The following is a 15,503-nucleotide window of genomic DNA, read 5'->3' as shown; positions in this document are numbered from 1 at the left end:
CGTCAGGCGGACCCTCAACCACTGCGCCACCAGGGAAGCCCTTTTGCCCATTTTTAATTGGATTTTTTTAATTAAATTGGAAGCATTCTTTATACATCTAGATACAAGTCCTTTTTCAGATATGTTTCACGAATATTTTCTTCCATTGTGTGACAGCAAATCATATGGAGTGCTTAGGGCAAGAATAAGCTTGGGTATAAATCAATTTAAATAAACCAAATAACAGTGCAGAAGGCAGCTGTGAAGTTGATAAATGAATGACTAACATTCTAGGAAGAGAACTCTGGTGATAGCGTGGGGAGAACATTCTGGAAGGGACAGGTCTGAGAGGCAGGCAGCTAATGACAAATAGGGCCATGATGAGACATCTTTAATTCTGGTACAATGCCAAACACATTAAATAATGCAAATCATCACTGTAGCCGTGGAGGCAAATACAAACCACACAGGCTTTGTGTAAGCTTGGCTCTTTGGAAGAAACAGCCATTTCCATGTTGCAGTACATTTTGTCCATATGTCTCTTAGCAACTGGACACTTGGAGGTAAATCTGAAAATGATGCTGGCAACTCTCTTCCTCGAATTTGAAGAGCTTATGTTCTGACTCAGGATTTTCTAATTAGCCATCATCTCAACCCGTGGTGATCAGAATAGTGAGGGAATTGTTTTCATTGTAGTGTTTGCTGAGGTGGCCTGTGTTGACTTCATTACAATTCTATTTCCTCTCATTTCGAACATGCTGAGAAGCGCAGTTATTTGTGTTCAGTACAAATAACTCTGGCTCGTAAACACGTCTAAGGGAGAAGCTGCTGAAATTCTTAGTAAAATACATTCAGGTGTTTGTTATGTTGAGGATTTCTCACTTTCTGAGCAAGTTAATATTTTACGAATATAAGAATTGTCACAAGGCAAGTCTCAGGATAGCTACATTCTTGCACAGTTTACAGAAAAAAGATCACAGAAATCATTGTACATCTAGATTTTCCTCATTGCCTTTCATATATTGTCTGGTGTATTTTAATATATATACTTCCATATTTTAAAATCTTGAATTAATTGTTCTAAACCTTCAGTGAGATGGGAGTTCTGTGCAGTAAACCATTAAAACAAGGGGCATTCTCCCTCACCCAGTTAGGAAGTGGCAAAGGCAACCAAATACAGGGTTCCCGGTACTTACTGGGGTTTCAGGAAAAGCACAGTGCTGGTCAGATTAGAGAGTAACACGTGAAGATACCACCTACTCACTCAGTAATGAAGCCGTGGAGCTCGGCCCCTTTGTGCTGGACCAGCTGTGGAAAAACTGCTGTTTCCCTGGCACCCCACCATCCCAGCTTGGGCACAGAGGAAGGCCTTACCTGTGTGTGCTGCACAGGTGTTCTGTGAGATGGAGGACCATGTTCTTGTGGGAGCTGTTTTCACCCCTAAACATTCTCCATTTTGTCCTCTTGGTCATGAAATCTTAAACAATAATATCTAATATTTATACAGTTGACAAACCAATTCCAACAGTGCCGCAGGGGTTGCTGGTAAAACGTTTAACAACCAGCTCTTAGAAAAATAAATAAATAAAGCCCTGATTTGTAGAATTTGTCCATTTTTGTGGTTTAAGTCCTTTCGCTGCTGTTACCGACCAGGATTCTCAGCCTCCTTCATCAATAGAAATTGATAAGAGGCCAGACAAGAAATTCAGGCAAAGCTTTACTGCGGTTCCTGCTGCAGCAGGGGGGAGCGAGAACAAGCCACAGTTTCGCTGGCTTGAGCCCCGAGGCAGGGGCTGAGCTGCTTCCTTCTCTGGGGTGAAGGTAGGGCTGTGTCCAGGGGTCTGGCTGGAGGAGTGGCTTCGATGCTTTACCCACTTCTTTGGTGGTGCTGCATGCAGGGGGCATGCACAGTGCCCTGCTTTTGTTCCTGGCTCTTCAGAAGTGGCAGTAGATTTTTTTTTTTGGTCTTTTTGCATCTTGTTGTCTATAATGTGCCTCAACCGCACATGCACACAGTTGTTTTTAGTTCCTTATAGTTTCTTTGTATTTTGTTGCTTGGGGAGATGTTTGCCCAGGTGCAAGCACTGCAGCAAAGGGTCCCAGGTCCCAGCCTGTCTCACTATGGCCAATGTCAACGTGAGGTGACTGAATGTGGAGTTGGGAAGGGATGGGCACTGTTGGCTCTGCCCCGTGGGTAACCATCGCAGGTCACGGGGCAGGCAGGGTGCAAGAACTTCTCACGTGCTTTCACTTAGCACCCTCAGACCAACTCAACGAGGAAGGTATTATATACTCTGTTTTCTGGATGAGGCTTAAAGAAGCTAAGTGGAAGGTCAGAAAGTGGTAGAACCGGGACTGGAATGCACTTGGTTTGATTAACTGACCCAAGGTCACACGCTGGTGGGAGCTGTCGCATGGCCTCAGAACCAGGGGTGCCAATAGGGAGGGCTCGCTTCTCCCCAGAGAGCCCTCTGAATTTTATTTTCTATTCCGTGACATTAGAAAGCTCCACGTTACGGTCAGGTCTAGAGATTGCCAGAAGCACCCTTATTTCATCTACCCGTGTTTGAAAATTACTCCGAGGTAAGACAGAAACACAAGGGCTGACCTGGGTGGGGCAGAAGAGGGAGTGTGGGAAAGGCTCCGTCCCCGATTAGGAGGCGGCTTTGGGGAATCGACGTCCTCTCTTGGTGCCCTGTTTTTCTCATACATACAGTGGGGATGATAGGTGCCTGAAGCAGAGGACGTACTTAATACATATTAGCCACTAATACTATCTCCAAATGTTCTGGGTTTTGTTTTCTGTTTTTGTGGTACGTGGGCCTCTCACTGTTGCGGCCTCTCCCGTTGCGGGACACAGGCTCCGGACGCACAGGCTCAGAGGCCATGGCTCATGGGCCCAGCCGCTCCGCGGCATGTGGGATCTTCCCGGACCAGGGCATGAACCCGTGTCCCCTGCATCAGCAGGCGGACTCTCAACCACTGCGCCACCAGGGAACCCCTGTTCTGGGTTTTTATATATTTGATGGAACGAAGGAGCTGAGCATTTTGGAGGAAAGATCACAAGTTCTTTGTAAGTCCAAAAACATAGGGAGTAATTAACAGGCAATTTACCAACCATTTCTATTTCTCACACCAGCTTTGTGTTATGAATTCTTATAAACACATTTCAGAGTTTTGACCAATATGAGGATTGATATATATAGGTGAGTAATAAAGGAATTTGATGCCAATGCTTCCTTATCTTTTTAATAAAAATCAAATATTTCAGACATATAAAAAGATAGAGAGAAACTGTCAGGAACAGGCAGGTATTGCCCACCTAACCTGAGAAGCAAAGCACTTACATATTGATGAAGACTCCTAGACACCCTTCCATGATGCCATTTTCCTCGAGATCACTCCCAGGGTTACCATTATCCTGCATTTTGTGTTTATCTTTCTCTTGCATGTTTCTTATACTTTATCCTCTGTATGTGGTCCTAAGCAACATCCCCGTGCAAAATACAGAATTGTCTTTTATGTTTTTAAACTTTATATGAATGATATTGTATATGGTCTCCTGCTCCTTGCTTTGTTTTAATGGCATGGTTTGAGGGATAAATCCATGTTAATACATGTAGCACTAGTTCCTTCGTTTTAACTGTGGTATAGTATTCCATTATTATATGAATATATAACATTAAAAATTAATTCTCCTATTGATGGGCACTGAAATGATTTCCACTTTTTAAACCACCTCCAAATGGTTAATATTCTTGTACATGTCACCTTGTGCACGCATGTGAGAATTTTCTCTGGAATTTTTACCTAGGAGTAGAATTTTTAGGTCACAGATGTGTGCACCTTCCATTTTACTAGAGAAAAAAACCTCTATTTTCAAAATTGGTTGTGTCAGTTTCCTCGTTCACTACCAGTGTATTAGATTTCTCATATATTCATATCTTTAAAATGCTTTTTATTGTTTGACTTTAGAAATATTACAGATCTAATGGATACGGAGTGGTCTCAGTGCCTCCCCTGATGCGTTGGGCATTTACATGTTTTCTCTCAGATCTTTCCTTTCTCCTATCCTGGAGGGAGCCCATCTCTAAAAGGATAGTTCCCAGGGTCCCTTGCCTGCTGGCTTCTGTTTTCATTCAGCTAATGTGAAGCACTGGTGGAAGGTTAAATGGGAGAAGCCAAGGTCTTTTTCCCCATCCACTCTGCATCCAGTGGGGTCTCCATGGCTCCAGCTCAACTTGGCCAGCCCCTGCCATGGCTCTGACTCAGCTGGATGGCCCCTTCTCCACTCAGGGCCTGCTGGGCAGTCCCAGTTCCTGGATTCTGAAAACACCATGTCTTCTCTTTCCTTTCCAGCCTAGGGGTTCTTGCAGTTATGTCTCTTGGTTGCCTTGCCTTTTGGGTTTCCAAAGTCTCTGAATTAAATTTCCTCTGAATTGAAAGACTGGGTGTGAACGTTGCTTTCCAGTCTGAACCCAGCTGATACATCTAACCCATGAGATTTTTTTTTTAACATCCTTATTGGAGTATAATTGCTTTACAATGGTGTTGAGCTTTTCTTTTTCTTTCTTCTTTCTTCCATTCCTTTCCCTCTCTTCCTTTTTCTTCTGCCATTTAGATCATCTCTGCTGTAAATGAATTGCATGTGTCTTTGTATATTTTTCTATAGGGTTTTTTTTTTCTTATTGATTTATAAGAATTCCTATAAAACTCTGAATGTATATGAGTTGCAAATGTTGTATCCTGGGCTGTGGCATGTTTTTTCACTTTTTTGTTGTTGTTGTTGTTTTGTTTTGTTTTTTTGTTCTGTTTTGTTTTTTCACTTTTTAAGTGATGAATTTTAATGCTCAGGAATGTCTATTTTAAATGTAATCAGATGTATCAAGCTTTCTCTTTGTGGCTTGTGATTTTCACATCATTTAAGAATCCTTTCCTACCCAGGAGTTAAAAAGACATACTACTGTTTTTTGTTTTTCACTTTTCTAACTTTTGCTTTTCACATTTCACATTCACATCTTTGTTTTTCATGTGTCAGGTATTTAGTTCACCTGAAATTAATGTTCATATATGGTATGGTGTACAGGTCTGATTATTTATTCCTTTCATATGGGTAACCAGTTATCCTCGAATCAGCAGCGTGCTGCAGCTACCTCGTACCAGCTCATGAAAGTTCATTGTTAATTCTCAGGCATCGCGTTAGCTGGTTGTTAAACACACTGCTAGCTCATATGGGCCACAGCAGGAATTTTTATACCACAGTTATGGGCAAACGCTACAAATCAACTCCCTCTCCAACCCCTGGGGAACCATACTAGCATGCCCACTGCACAGAACTCTCTATCAAGAACCTTGGTGCACAGTGCAGTTTTTCAAATTGAAGGTTACAACTCTGTAGTGCTTATGGAATCAACTGTATGGGTTGCAACAATTTTGTGTGTGTGTGTGTGTGTTTTAAGTAAAACAGGGCTGAATAGAAAAATACCAGAATGCATTGCACATAGTAATTGTAACTATTTTCCTTGAATCTTCTGTTTTCATTTTATGTATACATTTACCTACATACACATGACTGTATGATTTGGGTTGCAGTGTTAAATGCATTTCTCACTGTGGGTAACTGGTAAAACAAAATGTGAAAAACACTGGACTATTCTGTCCTTTCCTTTCTGATTTCCAAAGCCACTTCTGTCACGTGTCAGGTTTTTGTCTGTGAATATGTCAATGCCTGAGTTTCCCATCTGTTCATAGGTTTCTTTGGCCCTTCCCTGTACCATGTTGCTTCATTCTTCAAGCGTTAGGGAGATCTTCATAGCTGCCAGGATGAGGGTCTTCACCCACCTTGAAGTTCTTCAGAATTGTCATGTCTGTTCTTGGTTCTTTGCTCTTCTACATAAATTTTAAGACAAAGTTGTCAAAGTCCATGAACAATACTGTTGGGATTATAACTGAAGCTTTATAGCTTATTTGGGGGAGATTAACAACCTTATCATATTCGCTCTTATCCTTGAAGGGGATATATCTCCACTTACATAGAACTTCTTTAATGTCTTTCGATAAATGTTTGTAATTTCCTTCATAAAGATATGCACATTTTCATTAGATTTACTTCTAGTACCTTACATTTTGTTGCTATTATATATGATATGCTTTAAAATTGTATGCATATGTATATTTTTCTGTGTAGGAATGCAACCTATTTATATATATTTGTCTTATTCTGACCTCAATTTGTAATTCTAATAATTGGTCTGTTTTTCTCTTAAGTTTTCTCAAGCTTGAGTTAGATAATGAATACTATCTGTGAATGTTTTATTTCTTCCTTTAAAATAATTTTTAAATTATTTAAAACTAATGTTTCACCATTAAATAGGATATTTGCTATAGTTTTACAAATTTTACCAGGTTAAGGGAGTGCCTTCTTATTCCTAGTTTGCACAGCACTTTTTTTTTTTTTTTTTTTTTTTTGTGGTACGCGGGCCTCCCACCGCTGCAGCCCCCTCCATTGCAGAGCACAGGCTCCGGACGCGCAGGCTCAGCGGCCATGGTTCACGGGCCTAGCCCCTCCGCGGCATGTGGGGTCCTCCCAGACCAGGGCACGAACCCGTGTCCCCTGCATCGGCAGGCGGAGTCTCAACCACTGCGCCACCAGGGAAGCCCCCGTGTTTTGTTGTTTTTTTTTAATTTATTGAATTATAGTTGATTTACAATGTTGTGTTAATTTCTGCTGTACAGCAAAGTGATTCAGTTATATATATATGTGTGTGTATATATATATATGTACATTCTTTTTCATACTCTTTTCCATTGTGGTTTATCACAGGATATTGAATATAGTTCCCTGTGCTCTACAGTAGGACCTTGTTGTTTATCCATTCTCTATATAATAGTTTGCATCTGCTAACCCCAACCTCCTAATCCATTTCTCCCCCACCCACCCTCCTCCTTGGCAACCACAAGTCTGTTCTCTATGTTTGTGAGTCTGCTTCTGTTTCATAGATAAGTTCATTTGTGTCATATTTTAGATTCCACATATCAGTGAGAGCATATGGTATTTGTCTTCCTTTTTTTGACTTACTTCACTTAATATGATAATCTCTAGTTGCATCCATGTTGCTGCAAATGGCATTTCATTCTTTTTTATGGCTGAGTAGTATTCCATTGTGTGTGTGTGTGTGTGTGTGTGTGTATATACATATATATATATATAATACATATATATATATGTATTATATATATATATACACACCACATCTTCTTTATCCATTCATCTGTTGATGGACACAGGTTGTTTCCATGTCTTGGCTATTATAAATTGTGCTGCAATGAACACTGGGGTGTGTATATCTTTTTGAATTACAGTTTTCTCCAAATATATGTGCATGGCATTTGTTTTTAATTTTTTTAATTGAAGTATAGTTGCTGTACAATATTATATAAATTAGAGGTGTACAATATAGTGATTCACAACTTTTAAAGGTTATACTCCATTCATAGTTATTATACAATATTGGCTATATTCCCTGTGTTGTACAGTATGTCCTTGTAACTTATTTTATACCTAACAGTTTGTACCTTTTAATCCTCTACCTCTCTCTTGCCCCTCCCTGCTTCCCTCTCCCCACTGGTAACCACTAGTTTGTTCTCTATATCTGTGAATCTGTGTTTTTAATTTTTAATGGTGTTAATTTTATCAAATGTTTTTCTTATTCTATTTTCTATATTAAGTATGATCTTTTGTTGTGTTAAAATTTTTATTAAGTTGAAATTTCCTTCTAATTTTGCAAACAAATATGCTATGTTTTTTAAATCATAAATTAAAAAAAAAGTTTTTCTCCATTTACTGAGATGATTTTGTTTTTCTCTTTTATTCAGCTAATGTGATAATAGATAAAATATAGATTTAAAAAACAATAGGTTTTTCTAAACTTAACTCATGTTCTTGGGATAAAACCAGTTACCCAGTTGGGTCATAATTTTTGTTTTGTTTTCTAATCACTGAATCTTCTTTGCTAGTATTTTATTAAGGGGGTTTTTATCAGTGTTTGTGAGTGAGATTAGTGTTGTTATTTTCATTCTTTAAATCATTCTAACCTGGTTTTGATATCGGAGTAATACTGGTCATGTAACATGTGTTTTGGGGTGGACAATTCTTCCTCTTTTTCTATTTTATGGTAAAATTCCTACATGGCAGGGATTTGTTCCTTCAATTGTTGGTAGATCTCATTTGTAAAACTGTTTCATCACTTTTCCCCTGATCCCATGGGCAGATTTTTATATTCTTGATCGTGTTTAATATTTTAAAGTCTATTTGGAGTTGTCTTAGTCCGTTTGAGTTGCTGTAACAAAATGCCACAGACTGGGTAGCTTATAAACAACAGAAATTTATTTCCCACAGTCTTGGGGACTGAAAAGCCCAAGATCAAGGTGCCAGTATGGTGCTATTCTGGTGAAAGGCCTCTTCCTGGTTCATAGCTGGCACTTTCTTTCTGTGTCCTCACATGGTGCAAGGGGCTAGAGATCTTTCTTTTATAGGGCACTAATGTTATTCATGAGGGCTCCACTCCCATGGCTTAAGCATCCCCCAAAGTCCCCACCTACTAATACCATCACCTTTAGGGGTTAGGATTTCAATATATAAATTTGAGGGGACATAAACATTTAGACTACAGCAGGGATTCTGTGCTTTTTTCCCCTTTGAGTCAGTTTGCTAACATATTCATCTAGAAAATGGTTTGTTTCATCTAACTTTTCTAATTCACTGGGGAAAAATTGTTCATAGTATTTTCTTGTTTTGGGTATTGCATATTCATTTGTAGTTAAAGGCAGTTTCTTCATTCCTGTTATTAGCTAGTCATCTCTCTCTCTCATCAATCTTTTCAAAGCTTTAGCTATTTTATTAGTGTTGTTAAATAATGAATTTCTGGTTTTGTCCATCCTCCCAAATGTATTTTTGTTGTCAGTCTCATTGCTTTGCTCTTCCTTTTTTCATCTATTAGCTGTGGCTGCTTTACCATGACTCCTTTTCTTCCTGGGACTAGGCAGTAGAGCTTAATTGGAGGAAAGAGAAAATGTACTATTCTTGAAATGAAATTCAGCCGAGAAAAACTGAGGCTGGCATTTCTTCTGAGAAGTGCTAGCCTCAAGTTGTTCTTTACAGGAAAAGTTTTGAAACCCTTCTTCTGAGTTCTTTGGAAAGCCCTAGAAGGTATGTTCTAGGGGAACATTTTCAGAGAATGTTAGTGCTCTTTTTACTGCATAACAAATTTCTATGCAATCTTAGAGGCAAACTGAAAAGGATCACTATTTCCTTTCTTGTTGTGATTCATTGCAGAGCTCCTAAATGATATGTTACAGCATGGCAGGCAAGGGAGGAGAATATAAGAAAGCAATGACTATCTATATAATTTATTTGATGGCTATCTATATAATTTATTTCTAAGTCACAGTTCCCAGGCTGAGCTCTGGAATTTTGCCTTGCTGATGCATGCCTACCCACACGGAACCAAGGCCCACACAAATGGCAGGAGTTTCCCTATACTCCCAGCATCTGCAAGCACCCAAGTGATATGCAATTGTTAGGAAGTTTGTTCATCTAGAGTGTTATTGTCACCCACCCATCCTGTCCCTTTGTTAACTCAGAATTTCTGATGTCCTCTGAGCCCACTTTGGGAGGACACTTCCATCTCTCAATATAACAGAATTTTTTTTTAATCCAGATGCTTCTAATTTAGTGGGTACAAATAAGTAAACAAACAACTGTGGTGCATTACAATAACTGCTGCATTAGAAATGTGCAAAGGGTACCACGAGAGCTAGAGACAGAATCCTTCCCTAGTCTTAAGGCATCATAACAGGTTTCTTGGAGGAAGGCTGGTGGAATTCCTTCCAGAATGGGCATGGAGAGGTAAGAGCAGTTAAGGCCAGAGGGATGAAGGGATTGGTAGACCGTATAAAGGCAGTGAGGCCAGGCCACAGAGGAGCCAGTGTCGCATCTGCTGAAATGCTCCAGGAATAAGAAAGGAGGGAGGAGTGGAGGAGGGAGTGGTGGAGTATCCCTTTCTTATTGGATCGGCGGTGGTGCTGTCCAGCACAGAAGATGGGTACTGACTCTCCAGTTTCACCTAAAGGAGGACGGTGCCACTCACTCAACTAGAGCCCCTCCAAGGCTGAGCTATGGGCTCCCATCTCACCTGGCTGGTCTGCCACCTGCATGTGCCCTCCGATGACTAGACCCTGCCACTTGCTGACCTTTTCTCCTACCTTGTCATTTCTAGAAGAGAGTATCAGCTAAGCCAGCCCAGGGTGGTCAGGAACTGGGGCCCAGCTTGATCCAGTCAGTAAAAGCCAGGCCTTAGGACATAAAAGCTGGATGAAGACCATGCTGGTTGACCAGCAGGCTGACCCCACCATGTGGGAAGAGGCAGCAAATAGGGGACCTAAACATTCTTAGAGAATGTTCTATTTCAAAAATAACTTCAAAGTTATTGCCATAAGAAACATAAGAAAATTGTGTTCGAATTTCTTACACTTACATCAATTGACATAAAGATCTTAATTTTTATATCCGGCTCTTGGGTCTACATGGAAGAATGTCAGATAAGACTGTAGGGGCCATCAAGTTGTTGGGGGTGGAATGTGCATAACTGACACTATCTTGGGCCCTTACTGTTTCGCCTGTCCTTCTGCTGAACCTACCCAGGACTGTACTGTGCAGTAAATCACTTCTCTGTCATCAAGGGCTTTGTGGTTAATAGGTATTATTTAATAGTCATTAGGACCAGGTAACCTGTATGCTGAGTTAGTCCCCAAACAATGATGAAAAGCTTTGGTGACGTATTCCCGGTGCCCATGAAACTAGTTACCCATTCATGAATCTTGACTTAAGAATGTACTTCCTGTTTCTAAGCACCTACCCCTGCCCCCCCCATACTCTAGGTTAACTATAAAATTGTCCCAGTGGCCCCTTGGTGGTGCAGAATGCAGCTGCAAATGCCAAATTCTTCCAGATCATTCCCCCCCACACCTCCCATCCCAACCCCACCCTCTGAGTAAGTTACCCTATAATAAACGGATTCATTGATTATAGGGAGCTGCCCCTCTCACTTTTCTGTCTCAAGAGGTCTTCTCAACTCAGTGAGCATTTTTCCTTCCCTCTGTCCTCCCACATGACCCCACATGAAAGGCTGGTAAATTGGGGTAAGTCCCTGATCCCAAGTGTTTCCGGGGCAGAGGGGCTGTGATGAGCCCCAGTCAAGGGAATAACTGAGATCTGTAGCAAATGTTGCAGAGCATTTTCATGAGCTGCATCTCACCTATTCCTCACCAAACCCTGTGCCCTGCACATTGCACTGTATCAATAATTCTCACTTTGCAGATGGGGAAGAGGTGCTGGGGGAAGTTACATAACTAACCAAGCTGGTGAGTGGAACATTCAGGACTCACACCCAGGTCTTTAGCCTCAGCCCATGCTCCTCTCCCTAACCACAGCTGCGGCCTTGGGTAACTCTTGGTTAGCTATGAGAGGATGGACGTGGGCAGGAGTCTAGTCCTTTAAGGTCTGGCGGATTGAGTGGGTCTCAGTCCTGGGGAAGCACAGTGGGAGTCTGAAGTGAGAGCAGGGTCAGCGATTAGAGAAATTGATCTCGTACGCCTTACATTCCCTCCTCCAAGACCATGGTCGGAGCAGCTGGAGTGTACAGGTGGGGCTGAAGTGGCCTCAGAGGGCAGTGTGCAGGAGGAGGGAGGGGGAAGGTGGTTACAGCAGGACTTTGCTTTTTTCACCTCAAAGTAAAGAGTATTCTCATGCTGCTCGGTAACCTTGAGAACATTGTTCTACTCCCTTATTTCTCAGACTCTGAAATTATTTGGATCTCTGAACGCCTGTTCTGTGAGGATGTCGAGATGATCCTTGTCCTCAGGATGCTTACATTCCAAAGGGATATAGTGAATTTGAAAGGTCTCTGTAGAAGGCAGAACATTAAAAATAAAGGTTTTAAAGAACCTATTCTGGGGGACCGCCCTTGTGGTCCAGTGGTTAAAGCTCCACGCTTCTACCACAGCGGGCGTGGTTCCACCCCTGGCCGGGGAACTAAAATCCAGTATGCCACATGGCCAAAAAAAAAAAAGAACAAAAGAAGGACCTATATTTTGAAAACATAGAAGAGGGAGATTTTTTTCAATTGAGCAACAAATAAGATTTTTGAACGGATTTGGTCTTTGAGCTGACCTTCCTCAGGCAGTAGGATTTTGATGGGCAGGGCTGGGGGCAGCCTAGGGAGCAAGTACCAGAGCCTGGAAGAGCCAGGGGTACAGGTTGGCTGCCTGCATGGGGGTGAGTGATGGCAGGTGATGTGTGTGGCCAGGTCATAGGTTTTATGTGTCAGAATAAGGAGTTTGTATATAACTATAGTGGCAGTGGAGATCCTCTGAACATTTTCCCGCAGGGAAATGGCACAGTGAGAGGATAATTAAGAATCAGTGATACTCTTCCAGAGAGGAACCAGTGATTTAGGGCATAAGGGAGGTAATCAATGCATTAAAAAATCAAGTTTGCTAGAATATGATGCCCAGCTGTTTGATCAAACATTAATGCAGATGTTGCTGTGAAGGTATTTCTAAGATGTGACTAATCAGTAGACTGTAAGCGATGCAGATGACCCTCCATAATGTGGGTGGGCCTCATCCAATCAGTTCAAGGCCTTAAGAGTAAAGACTAAGGTTTCCTGAAGAAGGAATGCTGCCTCAAGACATAAAAACCCTGCTGAGTGTCCAGCCTACCAACTGTCCTGTCCTGCAGGTTTTGGACTCAAGACACAGCATCAACTCTCACCTGACTTTCTAGCTACTGATTTTGGACTTAGAAGTCCCCAACAGTCACGTGAGCCAGTTCCTTAAAATAAATGTTGGCAAAGACAGTGTCATGTGCACAATATTTTCACCCCAATCTGGTGGAATAAGAACGGGCCTTGGGCCTTAGAGATAAAGAGCCCATACAGCCTGTGCAAGTTATCACCTAGTGTGGGAATGTTTTTCCCAGATGAGTTGTCCCTTTGTTCTGTTTAAGCAGGTATGTCAGCAGCCCTCAGGCACAACCGCAGCTTTCGGTATTTCAGACCTGGTCAGGGTCCTTCTATTACCACTGGGGAGGGGTACTCAGGAGCTTGGGGGTTCATAGGCCAATTGCCTTGTGTTGGCCATGGTGGAGGTGGACCCACCAGCTGTAAGGACCACGGCTTCCTATTGGAGCTAATCCTGCTCTGCCCCTTCTCTGTGTGAGTAAAGACTTGTTCTGTCTAGTGCTTGACTGCATGGTGTCTTCCTTAGTCACTCCAATACCAAGATGCAACGGGTATAAGTGTGTGGAGTCCTTTCCTGAGGTTGGTAATCAATACAGCATACTCTGCTTGATGATAAATCTCTCTCTCTGTCAGTCAATCAATGAACCCTCTCTATATATATATTCCTATATATAGATCGATGTATCTACCTACCTACCTATCTGTTATATATATCTTCTGTTGGTTCTGTTTCTCTGAAGAACCCTAATACCTACCCCACCTTTTCCCAGAAGTGTTTCCAGATGACTAGGCAGCCACATTCAGTGCAACCTGGCTTTACATTTTGTAGGTTTAAGCAATTTTTTAGGGCAAGGAATGTGCCTGCAGTAGATTTTGGAGCATCTCCTTTATTTTCTCTTAATCCCTTGCTCACTGTTCCAGACCATTGCCCTGCTGGCTGATGATCTTTACAGCACATACATTAAAGGAATAAAAATGATGGGTTCAGCAGAGACTGAACTCTGAAATCTGGAAATAGGATTCAGTCAGCAACTGATAGTAATAAACATTAATGGCCAATTCATTAATGCATTAAGACTGCTTATTCTGCCTTAAGACTTCAATATCATATGTTTATGAGGATGCGGTGGCATCTCTGAAGAAAGCAGGAAGATTGTAGAATAAATGTTATTAAACCATGATAAGAAGACATCTTGGAACCATGACAAGACGCTTATGGGAAGTCTTGATGATGTTGATAAGGGAGAGATGGAGAGTCAGGGCTGGGACACACTTTCTCCAGGGCTGATAAATCAGGGCTCTATGAGGACATAATCTCAGGCCTCCCAAATGGCACTGGTCCTCACCACACACACACTCCGAGATTTCTCTGTGACCTGGAAGACGTACTTCCTCCTCTTGGAGCCCAGTATTCTTGTCTGTAACATGACAGAGTTGGGCCAGATGATCTCTAAAATTTCTTTCTTGTTCTGGCCTTCTATGACTCCATAATTTGTTTTCTCCCATCGGCACTGTGATTTGGAAAAGAATGAGATGATATTCTGGTGGAATTTGACAGCTATAGTTCTCTCAGTAAATCAAGTAAAAGTATTCATGTTTTGATATTCAAATACAACTTTGCGAGCTCTGAGTAGCATGGACAAGTTCTCTTTCCCAGATTAATTCTAGGCAGATTCATCAGATTCATCAATCAAACTGTCTGACTAGTCCCACTCCTCCTTTCTACAGCACGTCACACAGCAGCATCCAAGGTTGCGAACGGGTACCCTCCCTGCAACAAACAAGGAAAATAGCTTTTAGAAACTATTTTAAAAGCACAGCAAAAATTTAGGCAATACGCAAAAATATAAAGGAAAAAACAAAAATGGCTAAAATCCTGCCACTCAGAGATGATCGCTATTAACATGTCAGTGGCCATTCTTGCATGTATTTTTTATATTTAGATATACACACATATGTATTTTTGTTTAAGTGAGATCATACTATATACACAATTTTGCAATGCTTTTAAAAGTTTATTGAAAACATTTGAAATTTTTGAGTTCAATAATTTTATTGTAAAATTTTAAATTATATTTTTCTTACATTTAAAGAAGGGATCTTGGCATAAAAATGAAAGATTAGAGCATCTGCTTTCTCAACCCACCATTGTACCATCCATGTTTAAAGATGCTGAAGAATGTGGAAACTGACACAACAGAATTCTGTGACTCTCAAAAGAGACTGTGCAAAACTCTAAATGAAACAAATGACAAAAGTTCTGTTTCCTTCACTTTGTGGGTGTTGATAATTTGCCAACTGGGTCTTATGCAACAGAAAATTTTCAGATAATATATAGAGTATCAATTAAATTGTCATTCTATATTGCCAACTTAGATTTGCCAATTTTGAGACCAATAACTCAGAGTTTAAAGAATAAATAATCGAATATTTTAAACATAGACTTAATGAGCTCTTTAAATGACAAAAATGATTTGTTCCAACTTTTTGAACTAGAAATGAAAACTCTGTGAAGCATCTTCTAGGATAAGTTCCATGACTGAAGGAGCACAAACAACTCAGAGACAAATCCTGTAACGATTTTGTAATCAGACATTGCTCGCTGTCTGCTGGACAGAGTAAATAAAGGAAATCCCAGCAGTACCACTTTCCAAGGTTACAGCAACTCAGTGAATTCAAGATTTAGCTGGAAATGTGAAGATGGAGTTCACATCTCTTCTGCAG

This window comes from Mesoplodon mirus, assembly GCF_964341445.2.
Source record: "Mesoplodon mirus genome assembly, chromosome: 10".
NCBI classification, from domain to species: domain Eukaryota; kingdom Metazoa; phylum Chordata; class Mammalia; order Artiodactyla; family Ziphiidae; genus Mesoplodon; species Mesoplodon mirus.
The sequence above is the reverse complement of the archived record's forward strand: the minus strand, read 5'-3'. Positions refer to the sequence as shown.